At 44.8% G+C, this 21,660-nt stretch overlaps 1 protein-coding gene across 4 annotated transcripts in view; it reads right to left on the reverse strand.

The window, feature by feature from the left end:
- CCBE1 (collagen and calcium binding EGF domains 1) overlaps positions 1–21,660 on the reverse strand; it is a 311,854-nt gene that overhangs the window by 113,290 nt on the left and 176,904 nt on the right. The gene's annotated exons all lie outside the window — the stretch shown is intronic.

A 21,660-nucleotide genomic window follows, 5' to 3' on the forward strand; every position in this document is an offset into this window, starting at 1 on the left:
AGATACCATTATGTTAGTGCATTGACTGTAAAAAGGATGGCATTCAACTAAGAGGAGCAACATTTTGATGGAATTTCAGGCACTATAATAAAGTGAAGAATCCTGACATTGTGGTGGCAGTGACACTTTTGTGGTGGGAGTGATGCTTTTGTGGTGAGGAAAAGGAGGTAGGGGTGCTTTCTGAAGTCCAATAAATGACACTAGGTGTATTAGTCCGTTTTCACACTACTGATAGAGACATACCTGAGACTAAGTAATTTATACAGGAAAAAGGTTTAATGGACTCACAGTTCCACATGGCTCGGACGGCCTCACAATCATGGCAGAAGGCAAGGAGGAGCAAGTTATGTCTTACATGGACGGCAACAGGCAAAGAGAGAGAGAGCTTGTGCAGGGAAACTCCCCCTTATAAAACCATCAGATCCTGTGAGACTTATTCACTGTCATGAGAACAGCATGGGAAAGAACTGCCCTCATGATTCAATTACCTCCCACCAGGTTCCTCCCACAACACGTGGGAATTCAAGATGAGATTTGGGTGCGGACACAGCCAAACCATATCGCTAGGTAAGCACTGTCTTCTCTAGGCACAACAGTGGCCTGCTGGACCTCAGATACCACTTTGACAGTGGGCAGACTTTGAGATCTCTCCAAGGCCTAAAACCTGTTTGTGTGTGGTGGTGGGAGTCCAGCTGTGAACAAGAAGGGTCTTCCAAAGGAGCCAGCTGTGGTAGAAGCTTCCCTTTTAGGCCAGTACCTTCCTGGGGATTGGAGTTCAGGGGGCTTTGGACAACCGTGGAAAAAGCTGTCGGGGAGTATGTATTATGCAATCGGGGTCCACTTCTAGAAGACCCAGTTCCACAATGTAGGGCTTAGCTCTTCAGCAGGGGCTGCCTGAGTCGAAAGATAAGTCCCAGAGGAAGGTAGCAAGACTATCCCAAGGACCTCTTAGGCCACCCACAGGTCCAAAGATATCCCACTGATGCTGGCCAGAGCATGGTTCTACTCTGCAGTTGTGTTGATATATGCTGATCAGCCAGACACACAGCAGGATGCTTTCCCACACATCCTAGGAGACTGGTTTCCCACCCTGGGACTCAGGTCTGGGAGACCTCTGTTAATAAAACTCTTCATGATCCTTTCTCTATTTGCACTGTTACAGAAAAGTTGACCCTCAAAGCAGTGGGAATGAAGTCTTCGGAGGAAGGGCAGGCAGGTCTTGGCAGTTGCCCTTTGGCTTGTTGGTGTCTTTCTGCTGAAGCGAGTACTGAACTGTGGGCCATGCTCTCCTGGGTATCTTTCTAGTAGAAGCCTCCCAGCAGGTTCAGGCCCAGGGGTAACAGCTGGCTTCATCCAGAACTGTCAATGACACCCTCCAAATTCCCCATGGCACCTTCTTAATGAGGAGCTCTGCCTAGACCCACAATTTGATAAAACCTGGAAATCCAGCAGGGAGGGGCCTTTCCCTGGAGGGTTTGTGGTAGAAACAGCAATGGCAGTGGCCAGCATTTACTGCTCACTCCCTGTGCACCTGAGTTTGTAACCATCGTGGCCTTCCGCAGAGAGAGGCAGAGAAGCCCAAGGGAAACCACACACTCAGGACCTGCTGCCCTTCTTCCAAAGACTGTTCCTACTGCTGTTGGATCCCTCCTCCCTGTAACAATGGAAACACAGGAAGGTGGGGAAGGGTTTTGCTACTGATGGTCCCCCAGAGCTGAGTCACAGGCAAGAAACTGCCACCTCATACAGAGCTCCGCTGAATCCCCACAACCACCCACACATTGGTTCTGTGATTATACCCAGTTTACAGGTGGACAAAGGGAGTGTCAGACAGCGCAAGAATCTGCCAAGGTCATAAGGTGAAGATGGGTTACACCTAGGATTTCAATCCCCAAAGTGTGAAGCACAGTGTCTAGCAAAGGATAGCTGCTCATTGAAGAGATCTGAATGAGAAGAAATGCAGACATGGATGTGGTGATGCCATCCTTAGCAGAGCCCACTCTGAGCCAGAAGCGTCAAGGCTGCCAGCTGGGACGTCAAGTTGATGGTGATTTTGGGGACCCTGTCCTGGGGCTGCTCCGTCCTCCATAGGGACAGCACATCTCCTTTTACTTACCCCTATGGCTTTAGAGGGGAAGCACCAGGCTTGTGCTTCCCAAACTGGGAAAGAAAAGTGGAGAAAGCCAGTTCCTCCTTCCTAAGATATAGATCAGGACTGTGGGGCAGTTAAAACTGAGTGAGTGGCCAGGCTGGAAGTGAGAGTGGAGTCACTAACAACCTGACAAGCTGTGTGGAAGGGAACGTCTTCAAGTCTTTATCTGTTGAACTAAGTGTGGACACTCCTCCCTTGCTGAACCCCAAACACATCTAACCTGCTTCCTCCTCCTCCTGGAAGCCTTTCCTGAATTCCTATCCACCAAGAAGGGATTTCCACTTTCTCTGAACACCCACATTCCTACTACCTGTGCTGGTCTCAGGATATTTTAGGAAAACTAAAGATCTTTGGTTCTCAATCCTGGCTGCAGGCTAGAGTCCACTAGAGGAATGCTCATTTAATGAAAAGTACTTATGCTCAGGCAAACCACAGAACAACTAAGTCAGAATCTCTGGGGCATTCATTCCTTCATTTATTTTGAGACAGGGTCTCACTCTGTCGCCCAGGCTGGAGTGCAGTGGTGCAATCGTAGCTTAATGCAGCCTTGACCTTCTGGACTCCCCCCACCTCAGCCTTCCAAGTAGCTGCAACTACAGGCGTGCACCATCACGCCTGGCTAATTTTTGTATTTTTAGCACAGACAGGGTCTCCATATGTTGCTCAGGCTGATCTTAAACTCCTGAACTCAAGTGATCCTCCCACCTCGGCCTCCCAAGTGCTGGGATTACAGGCATGAGCCAGCACACCTGGCCTACGAGTCAGCATTTTTAAAAGGCAGCCAAGATTGAGAGCATTGTCTGTGTCACCTTGGGGTCTGAGCATGTCCTTTTCTCCCACCTTGCTGAGCTGCCCGAGGGCAAGGTCCAGCTGTGGGCAGTGCTCAGCACCGAGCCCAGGCCTGCACAATGTCAGGGCTCATCAAACCTATGCTGAGCAACTGCACCCTCGCCTTGAAACCTGAACAATCCCTGGTGGGACACAGGCACGGGTTTTGCTTTTTTGTGTGTGAGGTAAGAGCCATATGTGTGTCATCCTCTGATTTGGGCAACCCAAGAACATGAGTGCCAAAGAAAATAATCCACCCCCACTACCCCTAACATCCCAAGGGAGGAACAGGCTATGGTGTCCATTATCTCCTGCTTTTAATTAAGGAGCCGTCAGCCAGATTCTTTTGTGCGACTGAGTCCCAAGCCTTGTACATGGCACACTTTCAATTATTTATCTAAACAAAGGTGAGCCAGAGGGCAGCATTAAACACTCGCCTGGTGAACTTGAGCCCAACTCTGAGCCCTTGGAATTCTCAAGCTAACATGTTTTGGCTTCGTGGATCTAATTTCCTCCCCCTCCCCCCGCAAAAAAAAAAAAAGGCACAGCAGATACAAAGTCATAAATTCCATTGCAGAAAGGCAAAGCATGCCAGAGCGGAGCTGTAAGAGCACTGTGCTTGTCAACTGATGGTGATTCTGTTGCTAGGCCACTTAAATCAAACAGTCCTCACTCACTGGCAAGGAGGGAGGCCTGCTGCAACCCTTCTAGTTTTGCAGTCTCTCCTATCAAAGGATGCATACGTTCTAGATCACTAACGCATAATAAATCCCCTTACAAAGGAACAGTGACCAACAAACAGCAATCCGCGATCATGGCCAGAGGAAAGGCTGTCTCTCCTATACAAAGACAAGCTTCCTGGCATGCAATCAGACAAGTGTGCTCAACTGTTTTTCTTCTTCCTGGGGGTGGGCCTGTGCCTGTTCCCTCAAAGGACAGGCCTGTGATGCAGATGTGACACAGCCCACTGTGACATGAGGACAGCTGGAGGCCAGGGAGTGAGCAATGAAAACTGTTCATATGGAAATCCAGTCCCCATTCCCTAGCCATTAAGTGTCTTAGGCAGCGAGCTAGAAATCTGGGGACAGTTCCGCTGGACATCAGGATACCTGGGTGTAACAGCAGCTACCATTTATGCAGTGCATGTTATGGAGCTGATCATCCTGCCGAGTGCTCTGAACTGTGGTATCACAGAGAGGCATTATGCTACTTTACAGACCAGGAAACTGAGGTTTAGAGAGGTTAGGCAACATGGCCTGGTCACACAACCTGTAAGTGACAGGGTTGAAATTGGAGGCCAGATCTACCTTACTCTAAGCCTGGGTTCCTAATTATGCTATATGTACAACCTCTTTAGTCCCAGGACTGACACTTGAAAATGTTTCCAGTCTGCCTCCCATCTCCATCCCTGCTACCACCTACCTTCATTCAGACCTCTAAATGGCTCATCCTCACCCTTTTTATGGCTTCCTAATTTACTTTTCTGCCTCCAATCTTGTTTCCTATTCCATCAAGTGCAGATATTTAAAATATATATGTATTTTCTATCCTATTAATATAATTTCTTGGCTCCCATCACCTCCAAGTCAAGTTCAAATTCTTTTGCAAAGCACAACAGGCCCCACTTCTTCAGGACTTTCTCTAACTTCCCATCATGACCCAGTCACACACCAAATGTCTACATGTTCCTGGACAGGACCTCATCTTCACACCTTACTCTCCACCTATGGGTACAACTCAGAAGATCCCTTTGTAAGACATTGCTGTCTCCTCCTTTAGCCCGTTGGTTTACGTGTTTGTCTTTCCATCCAGGCTGTGAACTCCTAGAAGGCAGGAGGCTTGCCTTGTTCATCTTTGTCATTTCCCCAGGATCTGGCCAAAAGTGAGCGCTGAATGTGTTAATCATCAACTCACTCACTGCCTGAGTGAACAGAATCTCAAAACTGGAGAACAAAAATGATGAAACATCATTGAGTTTTTGACAACTAAATATACATACATGGGGTCTCTGTGTAAATCATCTCATCTTCACAATCTCCATGCTATAGCTTTATATCTTCTATTAATCTTTGTGATAATCCCCAAGAAAATAGATTTTTAAAATTACACTCTAGCTATACACATTTTCTTGACATTGTAATCTAGATTTATTCCGCCCAAAAGTATTTTCCTCAGTAAAGATTTACTATTATTGTTAGTAGTATCTGATCCTAGAATGTCTTCCTTTTTTTTTTTTAAGCCCAGATGCAATTTTCTTGAGTAACTGAAAATTCTGGTTGACCACAGGTGTCCTTATTTGTTTAAATTAAGAGCTTGTGCCTATATTTATACACATCCTGGATTTAGGATAGATGCTAAATCCACTGACAGTGTCTTTGTGAGAGACAGAAAAGGACACAGAAAAGGCTGACATATAAAAGTGGGGGCAGAGATCAGAGCAACGCATCTATAAATAAGTGACCAACAAATTAAAGTGGATGTGCCTTAGAAGTCCTAGACAGTACATTTTGCATGGCAAATGCTCTCATGTTAACCTGCTGGAGTCTGCGATGTCCTCCTGCCTCCACATGCGAAATGAAACTTATCTAAATTCTGCCCACCCTTCAGATTTTATACTGATTTCCTCCTCCTCTTTGATGCCTTCTCTGGCTCTCTAAGCCAAGCATACAGCGACCTCCTCTCCCCCTGAACTTCCATGGCATTTGCTTTCTGTGCCATTTGGCCTCATGAAGGTCACAGGTAGCAAATCACAGCAGAGAGGACACTGCCATGGGAGGCAAAAAAAACCCCCAAAAGTCCAAACCTGGGCCATCCCCTTGCCATCTCACAAATGCATCATGGGGCCCTGGGTGGTGGATTCACTTCTCTGCACCCTTGCTTCCTTACTGCGAAGTGAGGGAGTTAGACTACTTGGATTTCATGGCCTCTAAGCTTCCAACTCTAAAATTTGATAAAAATGATAAATATCTTGATAACATTTGAAAGCTCCCCATTGGGGTGGAGGGAGGAGTGGAAAAGTATAGAACTTTGGGCCACATTCAAACCATTTATAGTTGAAAACAGTGACTACCGTGTTCCTCTTCCTTTGCCAAAGGACCACATGATGGCATCCTCAAACTTAACATGAAACCAAGAGATACCCCAGCAGGACCAGGGACGCCATCCTTGAGGCTGAGGCCATAGGCTTATTAACTAACCTGTGAAATGTTCATCATGATAAAGTTGGGTGATTGCAATTGTATACACAGAATTACACACAGAGGAAAACCACTTAAACATTCCCTTCTGTCATAATCAACCCATATGAATTCAGATTAGCCACTGAATATCCCCCAGAATGTAAAAAATAGATGCTAAAATTTGATTCCTCTGAGGATGAGCTTTAAACTCCAAGCAATTTGGCAAGAGAAAGGGAGACTTGGAGAACCAGCACTTTTCTTACTGTGTTACACAATTTCATATCTTCTAAAATAATTTATAAAGACATGTTAAAATTGGAACAAAAGAGTTATTTAGTATAAAAGATAAATATAGCAGAAATTTAGGCTAAAGAGCTTCTACAGTTAAACACTACATTTAGGGCTCATTTTCCTGGCAGCTAAGCCCAAAGAGGGAGATATGATAAGTTCATGCTTACACAGGTTTGTATGGGGGGTAAGAAACTTACTAAAGGGATGTTCGCCAGTCAGAATCATAAACAGAAATAGAAGGCACACTAAAATTAGGGTAATTTAAAGAAGGGTTGTTTACAAGGGGACTAAAGTACAAATATGTGGGCAGGGTGTAGGGAACCATGGCGGCAGGTGCAGGAACTCAGGGCTGACCACAGCGGAGCTGGGTGGGTTGAACAGTGTCTCCCCATTCACATATACCCAGGAACCTCAGAATGTGGTCTTATTTGGGAATAGCATCTTTGAAGATGTAAATAAGAATTGGGATGAGATAATTATTAGATTAGGATGGACCCTAAATCAATAACAGTGTCTTTGTGAGAGACAAAGAAAGGACACAGAGACGTGGAGAAGGTGGTCACGTAAAGATGGAGGCAGAGATTGGAGTGACACATCTGCAAGCAAAGAAATGCCAAGGATTGTCACAACCATGGCAAGCTAGGACAGAGGCATGGGACAGTTTCTCCCTCTGGAGCCTCCAGAAGGAACCAACCCTGAGGATACCTAGGTTTCAGATTTGTGGTCTCCTGGCCTGTAAGAGAGAGCAGGCTTTTGTTATTTTAAGTCACTCAGTTTGTGGCCATTTGTTATAGAAGCCCAAGAAAACTAAGATACCACTTCACTTGCTAAAGGAATGAAGGGAGGGAGAGGTAACCAACCCCAGCAGAAGAAAACACTGTGCTGGGCAGACCACTTTCAGTTGAGCAAAGACCTTTGGTCAAAGGATAGAGCCCATCTGTAAGAACCTTGTAAAAATGGAGCCTGATATACCTGTGTCCCAACCTCAATCTCTTTCCTTCCTCTCTCCAGTCTCCACCTATGGGTCCCTCACTGGCTACACCCAACAGGAAGCCAGGGGCAGGGGAGCCCTACTAACATAGTGCACCCAGACCAGCCTCCTGGGGTGGAGAGGAGCAGATAGAAGAGTGGAAAGTGTGTTTATATCTGGATGGAGCAAACAAAAGATTAAATTTACAACTGTCACCTCTGGGACAATAAAACTGGAAAGTATCAACCTAAATTTTTGCTTCCCATAAAGTGACTATTAGTCTCCCCAGATATAGAAGATGTTGAAGTCCCATTCTCTGTCCTGTACTGGGTCTTCTTTTCCTCCAATCTTAAGCCTCTCTTTCAGCCCCTCTACTCTTTCCTTCTGTCTCCATGCTCAGCCTTCATGGTGGCATTTACTGTAAGTGCCAGTTCCCACATCTATTGTAGCCTAACCTCTTACTCCAGCCCAAGTCCCATTTTCCAATGACCCCTGGAAATCTTCACCAAGATACCTCACACTGTTCAAAGTCAAAACATCTGAAAATCAACCATATCTTCTTTCCAAAACCAACATCCTCCTTGCAATTGCTCATCTCATTCCCCTAAACCATCCAGGATTCAGCTCTCCAATTCATTCACTCTACCAAAGATCAAGCCCTGTCAGTTTTAACATGCTGCTTCTCACCTATGTCTCTCCATTTCTACAACTGCCACTACCTGTGTCGAGGTCACATCCCATCCATGCCCGGAATAATGGCAAATAAACTCTGAGCTGGTGGTCTCACTGGAGCTTCCCAGCTCTCCCAACTTTGCCATAGCCAAGGCAATATGACCTTCCTCGTGCCACGCCCAGGGTGACATTGTTCAATGATTCCTTCTGCCTCATGTTCTTCCTTGTCAGATCCGCCACCCTCTGTCTGGCTTCTGAGGATCTTCAGCTTCTGACTCTGTACTTGTCCAACCCACCTCCAGAAAGTGTTGATGAGAACTGTGCTGTGGCTGTTTCCTTTGCTGTCCCCATCCTCATGCTGTGCTTATGCCTGTCCCTTTGTCACATGAGAGTAGTTACCTAAATCTCAGGTACCAGGGTCCACCATGAATCCAAATGAACTGAAAGCATTTGTTAAAAATCTCACCTTCTAACAATATATGCAGTCAACATTTCCTTTGTGATTAACAGTAAGTATATACCTGATCATAAACATTTACATCTTTCTCTGTATCCTTATTTTCAAGATTAATTTGCAAGCAGTGTGTTATGTTAATTAGGTTTTTTTCCTCTTTCTTTTCCTTTTTTTTTTTTTTTTTTGAGATGGAGTCTCCCTCTGTCACCAGGCTGGAGGACAGTGGCACGATCTCACCTCACTGCAACCTCCGCCTCCCAGGTTTAAGTGATTCACCTTCCTCAGCCTCTTGAGTAGCTGGGAGTACAGGGAAGCAAGCACCACACCCAGCTAATTTTTTTATATTTTAGTAGAGATGGGGTTTCACCGTGTCGGCCAGGATGATCTCAATCCCTGGACCTCATGATCCGCCCGCCTCGGCCTCCCAAATTGCTGGGATTACAGGCATGAGCCACTGCGCCCCGCCGTTAATTAGTACTTCTCTTGGACAAAGACAATATAGTACAGTGACTAAGAGCTTTGGCTTTGGAGTCAGACCAGAGTTAGAATTCCAGTTTTGTCATCTGCTAAATGGCAATTTGCAACTTGCCTCACTGGGTGTGGTGGCTCACACCTATAATCCCAGCACTTTGGGAGGCCGAGGCAGGTGGATAATTTGAGGTCAGGAGTGAGGACCAGCCCAGCCAAAAAGGTGAAACCCTGTCTCTACTAACAATACAAAAAATTAGCCAGACATGGTGGCACATGCCTGTAGTCCCAGTTACCCAGGAGGCTGAGGCAGGAGGATCACTTGAGTCCGGGAGGCAGAGGTTGCAGTGTGCTGAGATTACACCACTATACTCTAGCCTGGGCAAAAGAGCGAGACTCTGTTTCAAAAAAAAAAAAGAAGAAGAAAAAAAAAGAAAAAGACACTAGCCCATAATGTTCTTGTAAAAGCATGAAGAGATAATTTATGTAAAATGGTTTAGCACAGTACACACATAGAGTTCCACTTTTTTTTTTTTTTTTTTTTTTTTTTGAGGCAGCGTCTTACTCTGTTTCCCAAGGCTGAAGTGCAGTAGGGCCATCATGGCTCACTGCAGCCTCGACCTCCTGGGATCAAGCAATCCTCTCACCTCAGCCTCCTGAGTAGCTGGGACTATTGGCATGTGCCACCACATACACGGCTCTTAATATAAACAATGAACGGCAAGGTCATGCAACTTATATTCAAGGCCAATAAGTGAGTGCAGGTTTTTAATAGTATGCAGCCCACAGATAAGCAGTTTGTTGCTGGGTTGCATTCTGTGGTCCCTATTCTCATTTACCTTGTCTTCTTAAAGGCAAGATTTTTACTTAATCATGCTGGTTCTGAGAGCAAGCAGAAATAAGCTTTGAGACTACAGTTTTTCTTAATAACCAAACCTGGAATCAGTGCTTCTGTGGTCCTCAAACTCTAATGTCCTCGACAGACAGACTGAGAAACTGGCCACAGAAGGCAGGGGCTGCCACATTATTTCCCTATTTATCAACATTGGTAGTTAACTCCTGGGCATTGCCTAACAAAGTCAAAAGCTAACAAAAGGTCTATGTAAAAATGCAGATATGAATAAAAATCATATATATACACATAAATGTATATATACACACACACACACACACACACGCACAGTGGCTACAATGGATAGCAATCTAGTCTGATCAAGAATTTTAATGATACTATCTATAAACTGCTATCATTTAACCACAAAACAAAATCCTGGAAATTATATTTTTATTCTGATTGTTGTGCATTCATAGATGCATGATAAACACTAGGAAAATGTTCATATTGCTATTTTGAATGTAATACAAGGGGATAAAAAAGGAAAAGCAAGAAACTTGGTCCTTAACCGGAAACCCTCAGGGGCACACACTGAAACACAAATTGTGGCCACATTTTGAATCTAGCACATGTCTTAAGTTGACAGCAGCACACCACATAAAAGAAGAACTTCAGTGCCCGGTGGAAACAAGCCATCTTCATACAGGAGGGAACTGGAAAACAACTATTTCATGTGCGCCCTGCACTGACCTTGAAATCCAGAGGGCTTCTTCCCTCTAAAAAGTATTTTTAGATCGGGGTGATTTACTAAATGCCATTATTAATGAGCTGGGTGAGAAAAGGAATAACTATTTAAGCGACCCAACATGTTTTCAAAGCGATGTCATGGGGATGGTCTAAGGGGAAGGCCAGGGAGGGGAGTGACCGTGCACGTTTTGTTGTACAGGGATACCAGGCTGCCAGAGGCGAGAAGCCAGCCAAAAAAACATCACAGAACCCAAACACCAAGCTGCACTGGCGCTGGGAGTTCAAATTGTGAAATGTGAGCTATCATCATGGCAGATCCAAATACCTCCAACACTGGGAAGGCCAGCTGCAAAGAGGAGGAAACATCTTCTCCTTTGATTGTGAGAGACAAATCTATCTGGGTATCTATTTTTCCTGCAAGTCCATTGATCCTTGCTGCTGTGTGAATGGCAGAGGATGCTGGGGCCATTAGCCATATTTCACTGTGTGCATGAGTTCTGACAGAGGGAGCAGGGTGCTATGTTTATTAGGATTTAATGATATTTGCAGTTCAGAATTCTGCCACCTCTACTGTTGTTATGGTAGCTCATTGAGACATTATCAATTTTAAGATGCATCATTAGTTTTTATAATATGAATAATTTTAAGGTTGCAAATTAAACTTTTTTTTTTTGAGATGGAGTTTTGCCCTTGTCACCCAGACTGGAGGGCAATGGCGTGATCTCAGCTCACTGCAACCTCTGCCTCCCACGTTCAAGCAATTCTCCTGTCTCAGCCTCCAGGTGCCCATCACCACGCCCAGCTAATTTTTGTATTTTTAGTAGAGACGGGGTTTCACCATGTTGGCCAGGCTGGTCCTGAACTCCTGACCTCAGGTGATCCACCTGCCTTGGCCTCCCAATGTGCTGGGATTACAGGCATGAGCCACCACAACTGGCCAGTTGCCAATTCAACTTTCATAAATGCTTATCACTAAAATTCTTCCATATTGATTAAAATACATTTTTTCCTGATTATTGTATATTGCATGTATGCATAAAGAAAAATAGATTGGTTAAGATGGTCTTAAAATGTCTTTGCATATGGATTCTGATTCTCCTGAATCTCTTTTACCGTCATCAGCTCCTGAGCTTTATCACAAAACACTGTCCTTTATACCATCAGGAGCATCGGTGGTGAGAGCTACCAGTCATTAGTACCAGCCCCATTCAGCTGGCTCTGGAAGGACCTAGAGCCTATGTCTGACCCCTGCTCCGAGAATGCTGCTGAAGACAAGGGATTCACCACTCCCTACCAGAGTCCTGTGTCTTCAGGACTTTCTTTCCAGCAGCTGAAACCCTGACTTCGTTTTTATGCTGCTATGTTTGCTGTTTGTGCACTTGCAAGTACTGGCAACTATACCCTAACTGGTGCCTAACTAACTGCCAATAAAAACGCATTCCAACTTCAGAGATACAAAGATACAGAAGACAGAGAAGTTCGAGATGAGCAGTGGAGCACTGATGATGGCACTAATTGATGGCATTTAATCAGAATGATAACGATTATGTTCTAGTCCTAGAGAACTTGACATATTCAGAGCTCCTGAAAGGCCCCTGCCCACATCACACTTTAGAACCTCTTGCTCCATCATTAGTGAACACCAGCCTTGAAGAGATCCATTTACAGTTGGGCTGAGCCAATCAAATTTGCTTAGGAGGTTTGAAAGTTATTTTATGGATACACAGCAGATGTACATATTTTCATACATTCATATAATGTGTAAAGATTAAATCTGGGTAAGTGGGATATCCATCACCTTAAACGTTTATCTTTCCACGAGGAACATTCAAATTATTCTGTTCTAGCTTCTTTGAAATGTACAATCGATTATTGCTAATTATAGTCACCCTGCTGATCTGTCAAACATTAGGTTTTATTTCTTCTAACTGCATATTTGTAACCATTAACCAACCTCTCTTCATAAGAGATCGATATCATCAGCAGGCTGTTGTGAGCACAGCTCTACCCACTCTATAGCTGATGTAGCCATTTGGGGGAATCCATGTAAGTTGAAAAGCACAGGAACATGATCAAAAAAAGGCAAAATGGAACAGACTCGGAATCCATCGAGACAGAATAGGCATTTCGTGAGATGGAGAAAACGACCTTAGCCCTTGATTTCCATTTCTTGTTCACATGAGGCTCACGTATCCTTCATTTTTTGTTTTTGGGCTTAATAGTTCCTCTGTAGCCATATAATAAATCTTCTTTTTCACCTGAGGTAGTTTACACAAGTTTCTACTTCCAGCAATCGTAAGAGCTACAGTAGCGGTGTGATATGGAAGGAAGGCAGGAAGGGAAGTGCTGGGAAGGGTGTGGTCCCTTTAAATGATACCAAAGAAGGGAAGTGCTGGGTAGAGAAGGGTGTGGTCCCTGGCTAGGGCTCCACCCCTGGGCCTGTGCCCAGGGTCTAATTGAGCTGGTTAACACAAGCCACCTATAGATGGCAAAACTGAAAGAGCACATGATAGCACATGCCCACTGGTGCTTCAGGAGCTGTAAACATCCACTACTAGACAGTGCCGTGGGGTTGGAGCCCCACAACCTGCCCATCTGTATGCTCCCCTCGAGGTTTGAGCAGTGGGGCACTGAAGCAGCGAGCGACAGTGCCTGCCGCAGGCCCTGCAAGGGGGGACAAGGGAACCTTTCTCATTTCAGCAGGAGTTAGAAACCCCACTGCCCTCAACTCATCCATTAGAGGAACAGAACTAAAGAATGTGCTGGCCACGTGCCATTCCCTGTATGACAGACAGAGAGGCACGAAGTGCTGAGCGCCTTCCTGTGGTGCTGGCAGGCCCAGGGCAGGAAAGATCCTATAGTGGGGAGTCTCCACTCTCAGGGACTTTCTCAGGGTCCTGCTCTTAGAAACAGCACACTGTCTGCTAGATGAGATGGAGCTGGCTGGCTGTTGATGAGGAAAAGGGTATTATTGAGAGACGTGTTTAGGGAACAAAGCCTGGTAAGACAAAGAGCAGGCCCATGGCTGTCACTAGAGATGAAGAAGTGGGAACATCAGCACCCCTTTCCTCTTACCTCCCACTCAGAGCCCATCCTGCACCCACAGCCTAAGAAACCTGGGCAGGAGACATCAGAGCACCTCTATGACAGGAGGGAAAAAAGAAAATGAGACTTCTTTGGGGGATGTGTGGTTTTCTTAAAGCAGAGGGTGAGGTTTGTCTGCTTAAGAAAATTGAAAGAGCCCAGGAGTAGTGGCTCATGCCTGTAATCCCAGTACTTTGGGAGGCCGAGGCAGGTGGATCACTTGAGGTCAGGAGCTCGAGACCAGCCTGGCCAACATGGCAAAACCCCATCTCCACTAAAAATACAAAAATTAGCTGGGCATGGTGGCAGGCACCTGTAGTCCCAGCTACTCGGGAGGCTGAGGCATGAGAATCGCTTGAACTGGGGAAGCAGAGATTGCAGTGAACGGAGAATGTGCCACTGCACTCTAGCCTGGGCGCCAGAGAGAGACTGTCTCAAAAAAACAAACAACAACAACAAAAAAATTCAAAAGAGGGTACAGGTGCAGGTGTTGGGAAGAATTAGCGGGAAAGTAATCCAGGCCCCAAAGGAAGGACACGTCCAGGTACTGAGGTGTCCCTCCTGTCTGGCTGTCCAGGAAAGGACCCTTTTCAACTGTATGCTTCCTTTGTGGCAATTTATCAGGCTGCTCAGGCCTAACTTCAGTGTGGAACTTCTGACACCACAGTCAGGTAAGTCTGGAGGCAGGTGGCAGGACAGGTGGCCAGCTCCCAGTTCCATCAAGGAAGACGGGGGTGACCTGTTGGGTGGGAAATTTTGGTGGCAGAGATAGCCCATGAATCTGGAGATGACAGAGAAGACAGCCTCTGGCTATCCTGAAAATTAGCAATGGCTACACTTTAGAGAAAACGGGGACAGGCCTGGCAATGGTAACATTAGAGGGCTTATCTCAAGTAGTGCTTTGTACCTCATATTAGAGACATGGAAATGGGGGCTCAGTGCTGGAGTTCAGACTCATGTCTGACTGGCTCCAAGCCTGTGCTCCTTCTGTTATGCCAGGCTGTCTCCCAGGAAGCAGGGGGAGGGAAGACCCCCTATGCCACACTTGGGCCATCACGGGCTAGCTACTCGGGGAACGGGGGACTTGCACAGCTCAACTGATATGCAGTTCAGCCTGCAGGGACCCCAGTAGCCACGACAAGAATAGCAGTATCATCACCATCTTGCATGGGGCCGTGGCTTTATTATCCTTTCCAATGAACCTTCATATACACCACACCATTTGCCTATTGCAAATTTGTAAAATCAGTTCATAAGCCCTTCAAGGGAGGGACCAGTTCTGCATCTTTTACACAGCAACATTTAGATTACAAAGCCTTATCCCAAACAGTTACGGATCCCATATTACCGATATGAAAATTGAGGCTCAAAGATGCTGGACCTGAATCTTTTACCGTATCCAATACACTGATGCTAAATCAATGGCATTTAATAAGTGCTGACTGCCATGCCTGGACTCTTGGGAGCGCCCCTGACATGGCTCCTCCATCGACACATGGCCCTCCCAGTGAGTCATTTTGAGAGCGGCTGTCACTCTGCTTTAATCTGGCACTTTGTTTTCCTGCAGTTCAGCCTTCCATGCAGCCAACACCAGCAACCTCACAAGCTAGTCTGACTTGGAAAGCCACCCTGACATTTTCGGCTGGCTCAGACTCCGAGGTTGGAGCCCTGTGCGTGTGAGGGTAGCTGCTGGTGGGGGGTTTGTTTTCTATGGAATACAGACTTCCTTTGGGGGAATTCAGGCATGCTTTCCTGTTTTTTTTTTTTTTTTTCCTTTCCTTTCCTTGAAAAAAAGAAAGGAGGCTACAGTTCTAATCTAAGTGGCATCTGCTGACTTTAAAGAGCAAACACTTCATCCTTGCCCCAGAGTACCCTTTGCCACGACACAGAATGCCTTTCCAATCACTAAAACATCAAGGACAAGTCATCAGTTTCAGCAGACACATTTTAAGTTTTTTTTTGGCCACAATTCCTTAGGTTTTTCAGTGGTCATCAATAAACCTCTATAATTCCGATTTCCGACTTTCCTGATCCTAGCTCAGTTTACGCCTGGAATTACAATAACCCAAGGGGCCAGGTTCCGACACACATGGTTTTACTTTTATGTTTGCAAAGCTGAGAAGCAGGAAGCTCTGATGTTTATTTTACTTTTTAAATTTATGCATGTTTAGCTATCTCCAAAGATGATATAAGGATATGTAAAGTAATACATAAAACACAAAGGAACAGAAGTAAGAAGTGCAGAGGTGCAACAAAAAGAAGGGTAGGAAGAAAGAGGAGAACTAGAATGAGGCCCAGAGTAGAAAATGTACACGGTCGCAACCTACACATTCTTTGCGCTGAGCCACACATCTGTCTCTAAAGTTTGCTAGCTGGCATTGTAGCTACACAAATAACAGTCATGTTTTATTTGAAGAGCAATTGTTCAGGCATAAACACAATGAGTCTTAAAAATAGCATCTATTTATTAAATGCCTACTATGTGCCAGGCATGTACTAAGCACTGTCTCTACACCCAGGAGGGGGGGCCACTTCTCCTAAGCATGGCCTTGAGCTGCAATGTGTCCATAAATGGTATCATTTCCAAATCTGGGTTGAGATTCTCCTCTGCTCATGTCTTCTCAGAGTTACTATGTTCCAAGTTTCTGAGACCTGAAACGCACGATATTTTGAGTCTATCTTTGAGCAGCAGTGCACCTGGATTGTCACAAGTCCAAAGTAATCCTTAAGTTTGATGAAAATTAATTAAATAGTAAGAAAAATTATTTTGGGGCAATAAACACTACCTTAAAAGCTCTGCTGGCTCTATGTTGCTCCCCTCTAACTCTCATAAAGTCATCTTTAGAGGTAGGCAGGGGAGGAGGCAGCAGAGGAGACAGGCTGAGGTGTCAGGCTACCTTGGTTCATTTCCTGCCTCTGCCACTTTCCAGCTATGACTTCAAGAAGTTAATCTCCCCGAACCTCAGTTTTCTTATCTGCAAAATGGGCATAGTAAGAGGATCTACTTTACAGGTTTGAAGAGAGGACAAAAGGGGTAATCCAAGTAAAGCTGAAGAACTGTGCTTGCCCTATTTTGATGCTCAAGCAACATTTGTGCTTTTACTTTTATTTTTTTGAGATGGAGTCTCACTCTGTTGCCAGGCTGGAGTGCAGTGGTGCGATCTCTGCTCACTGAAACCTCCGCCTCCTGGGTTCAAGCGATTCTTGTGCTCCAGCCTCCTGAATAACTGGGATTGCATGCATGTCCCACCACGCCCAGCTAATTTTTGTATTTTTAGTAGAGATGGGGTCTTGCCATGTTGGCCAGTCTGGTCTCAAACTCCTGACCTCAAGTGATCCACCCGCCTCAGCCTCCCAAAGTGCTGGGATTACAGTTTTTTTTTTTTTCTTATCAACTCTGGAGAGCAAAGTTGTCTTTATACATAGATACCATGATGCCAAGGAAAGGGGACAAGGACACAGACTTTCCTCTTCAAAAAGACCTCTACTTTTTCTTCCTTGCTAGGAATGCAAGTATCTGCAACTTTTCATTAAGGCTGGGGGATAAGAAAGAGCCAGTGAAAATGAGAAGGGCCAGCAAATATGTCAAGTGGCCGATAGTAGCTGCCAGTGTTTGTTGTTGCAACAGGACCTCGTGGATGGACGTGAGTCATTAACATTCCACTGATAGGGGCAAAACAATCTGTGCTGAAAAGGAAAGTCCAGGGGGTCACTGCAGTTTATCTTTGTTTACCTCCTGTTATGACTCATCTTCAGGGTCTGTTTCTTTTCTTAGGAGATGATTTGGCTCATTACCACGGACCTTCCTGGCTTGCTAACCAAGTTTCTATTTAATTGGTTTTTACAACATGACCTAGTTCCTGAGACTTCAGACTCTTGGAAGGCAGAATGTGGCAGGAGTGTAAGATCACCTGCACAGCGGCCAGAACATCACTGCAAACACAGAACACACAGGTGAGTGTCTGCAAGCTGTCCACACCACTCTCTGCCAGGATAGATAGAGCCTTTGTCCAAATTCAACTTTCCACTCAGCTCTTCCTTGGAAAACACCAGGTAACCTTTCTTATCACTATCTCCAGTTCAGGTTATCTTGAAATAAACCAAATACTGATTAAGCTCCCCAGGGCCAGCCAGATCACTTGTATATCACTTCTTCTTCCTTGCACTTTCCCTTAAACCACACAATATAGAAGCATGGAAGCTAAGAATGCACACTTCTTAGTGTGGCACAGCAGGTGGGACAGGTCATTGGAGGTGGAATTCTGGTACTACACAAATTATTTTTGACTTCCGTGCTTCTGTTTTCTCATTTTTGAAAAATGGGTGTAGACAAGATTGCTAAAGCCCTTTTGAGAAAAAGAAGCTAAGAACAGGGCATCAAACTGGCTTTTATTGATTCACCCATGAACAAGTTGTGCCTTTACACTGTTGTTATTTGTAAGGAATCCTGGCTATTTGGCATTCCTGGAATATTCTATTTAGCTACCTTGGGGTCCAAGTTCCCTTTAACTGGGGGAGAAGAACTTTTCACCTGTTTCTATGTGCGCTCACAAGGATAAGCCTCCATGATGGCAATTTTGGCTCTGTTTCAGATAAAAATTCATTTAGTAACATATAAAGGATATCACGTCATGAAGGCACTACATAAATGTATGTACAGCCTAAGCCAGAGCTCACTGACTCTCCATCTCATTTTCATCTGCCAGCATCATTGGACCCGAAGTCATATGGAAGCCACATTTTAAGCTTAAGAGTGTCTAAATTGATTTGACAAAGCCATCAGTCAGTTCTATCCCTTTCTTCCTAGACTCATTTATAAGCACCACTTAAAACCAGATGCCACTAGCAGTGAGGACACAAAGCAGCAAGTTTTCAGAGCACCGAGTTTCTCCACTGGCCATTAGCAGTTAGGCTGGAAGGGGGTTCAGAGCCACAACTACTGAAAGTCTCACTCCTTGAGTTTGGAAGAGATAATGAACATTTTCCTGAACATTCAACAAACATGGTCAAGGGGGCTGGGGATTCCCAAGATCAAAAGAGGGATCTGTCACAAGATCAGCATGTCCAGAATTGTTGGGCACAGGGGTGTGCTGTCTCCTATGTCACTGTCCGTGGTTCTGAACCCAGCTGGGCAATTCTCTGGGAAGTTGGGGGCGGAGGAAACTTGCACCCATTCCTAGGCCCTTGGTGAGTGTCCTGAGAAAGGAGGAGATGATACATTGTGGACTGGGGCATAAAACAGTGTTGATCAACACTTTGTTTCCACCCCCATAGCAGGCACAGTATTCAGTCAGTTTTTACACACATTTTGATGTTAAAGTAATGATTAAGAGAACAAAGCTGGCTGGGCACAGTGGCTCATTCCTGTAATCCCAGCACTCTGGGAGGCCGAGGCTGGCAGATCACTTGAAGTTAGGAGTTCAAGACCAGCCTGGCCAACGTGGTGAAACCCCATCTCTACTAAAAATACAAAAATTAGCCGGGTGTGACGACGCACGTGCCTGTAATTCCAGCTACTTGGGAGGCTGTGGCCAAAGGATCACTTGAACTTGGGAGGCAGAGGTTGCAGTGAGCCAAGAACAAGCCATTCATAAAATAACTAAACAGAATTCTAAATCAATTGTTTGTTAATGGATCTTCTCTTGTCATCATATTCACTGCTGTCTTCAGCTATAACTCATGTTGGCTCTATGTTAAACTTGGCTATTTTCTAATCAGTGGGCAGATCAGGAAAAGGTAGCTCCCCTTAAAATGGCACAGAACAGTACATGCGAGACGTGGATGAAGTGGACATTAAGTTACAGGAGATGCTTGCAGCAGACACTATTGGGAACCCACCCACATCCCCTCTGTCCTCACACTTTCCATGTTTGTGGGGCCAACTGCCCACAGCTGGCCTCTGCATCACTTCGCCTGAGGGCTTTCTCTGGCTACCAGAGTCTGCACACCCGCTGGCAGCCTAAAGTGAGAAAGAGGAAAGTGCCTGGGAACTAATACCTCCCTGGGAACAGCCCTGAATCAATGACTGACAGTTCCCTTGCCCCAGGCTCTAACTTTATATGATTCCCAGAGTTCCCAGCTGGATTAAGCTCCAGAAACCCACAGAAGTAACTTGCTTCTGACCACTCTACTGGCTGACTTCCCTGCCTTGTCTCACTTTCCCCCAAGTGCTCCTTGGGATAACCTCCCAAATAAACTTCATGAACTTAAGTTGTTGTCTCAGGGTGGCTTCCAGGGAAACCCAAACTAAAGCCCACTACTGAGTACACCCATATTATAAGCCAGCTCTCAGAGCAGGCCAGTGGCAGACAAAATGGGACCAGGTAGGCTGTTCCTGGGTCTCAGCTGTGGTCCAGCTTTTTAGCCCCTCCACCTTTTTAGCCCACTCCTGGAGTTTCACCACAGATCAAAACCAGCTTGGAGGTCCCTGGACTTACTTAGAAAAGAGCAGTGCTAAGAAGAATAAAATAAAAGAGGGGGGAGAAAATGTTTAGGTACTATGAGGTTGCACACTAATATCACTCTAAATATGAGAATGACTGAGCCCTCTGGATGCCAAGTTACAACTAATGGAAATTCTGAATGAGCTAGAAAATTGTATCCTGCCACAAACATATGGCTTTCCAGAGTCTTTGTTTTAAAACTTAAAAAAAAAAAATGCACTCATTTGCTTGTCAAATTGTTAGAATGGTGTGAAAGGATCTCTATCCTTCGTCAGATGAATAGATTGCAGAAATTTTCTCTCATTTTGTAGGTTGCCTGTTCACTCTGATGATAGCTTCTTTTGCTGTGCAGAAGCTCTTTAGTTTAATTAGATCCCATTTGTCAATTTTGGCTTTTGTTGCCATTGCTTTTGGTGTTTTAGACATGAAGTATTTGCCCATGCCTATGTTCTGAATGGTATTGCCTAGGTTTTCTTCTAGGATTTTTATGGTTTTAGGTCTTACATTTAAGTCTGTAGTCCATCTTGAATTAATTTTTGTATAAGGTGTAAGGAAGGGGTCCAGTTTCAGTCTTCTGCATATAGCTAGCCAGTTTTTTTCCAACTCCATTTATTAAACAGGGAATCATTTCCCTATTGCTTGTTTTTGTCAGGCTTGTTAAAGATCAGATGGTTGTACATGTGTGGTGTTATTTCTGAGGCCTCTGCTCTGTTCCATTTGTCTATATATCTGTTTTGGTACCAGTACCATGCTGTTTTGGTTACTGTAGCCTTGTAGTATAGTTTGAAGTCAGGCAGCATGATGCCTCCAGCTTTGTTCTTTTTGCTTAGGATTGTCTTGGCTATACAGGCTCTTTTTTGGTTCCGTATGAAATTTAAAGTAGTTTTTTCTAATTCTGTGAAGAAAGTCAATGGTAGCTTGGTAGGGATAGCATTGAATGTATACATTACTTTGGGCAATACGGCCATTTTCATGATATTGATTCTTCCTATCCATGAGGATGGAATGTTTTTCCATTTGTTTGTGTTCTTATTTCCTTAAGCATTGGTTTGTAGTTCTTCTTGAAGACGTTCCTTTGCATCCCTTGGTCCACCAACAGAGATGAGTTCTTGGGTTAAGTTGAATTCAGCACAGGTTATGTTGACCTCCTTGATTTGACAATGAAGCAATGGTAGTTTTTAAGAAAAAAAACCCATGTGTTCAGATGTTTGCTAAACAACTTCTTGCATGGTGAACTTTTCAAATGAACGTCAAGGTATGCATACAGGAAAAGGAAACGTGTTGCAGTTTTACATGCTCATGCGCGCGTGCACACACACATGCCAATTAGCTGACAAAACCTACAGAAGGCAACAAAGTTGACTCTAAGATTCAGAATATCTGAAGTCATGTTTCCTGACAGTATATCATCCATCTGAACCATGTATATCCAATTTCCATAATGATTTTGAGTTGAGCTGAATTTGGCTGATTGCCAAAATGAGCATTGTTTTCTTCTCTGAAACATGTTTTTTCAAAATCATAAGATCCTGACACT

The sequence above is a fragment of the Pan paniscus genome, chromosome 17 (genome assembly GCF_029289425.2).
Source record: "Pan paniscus chromosome 17, NHGRI_mPanPan1-v2.0_pri, whole genome shotgun sequence".
Classification (NCBI taxonomy): Eukaryota; Metazoa; Chordata; class Mammalia; order Primates; family Hominidae; genus Pan; species Pan paniscus.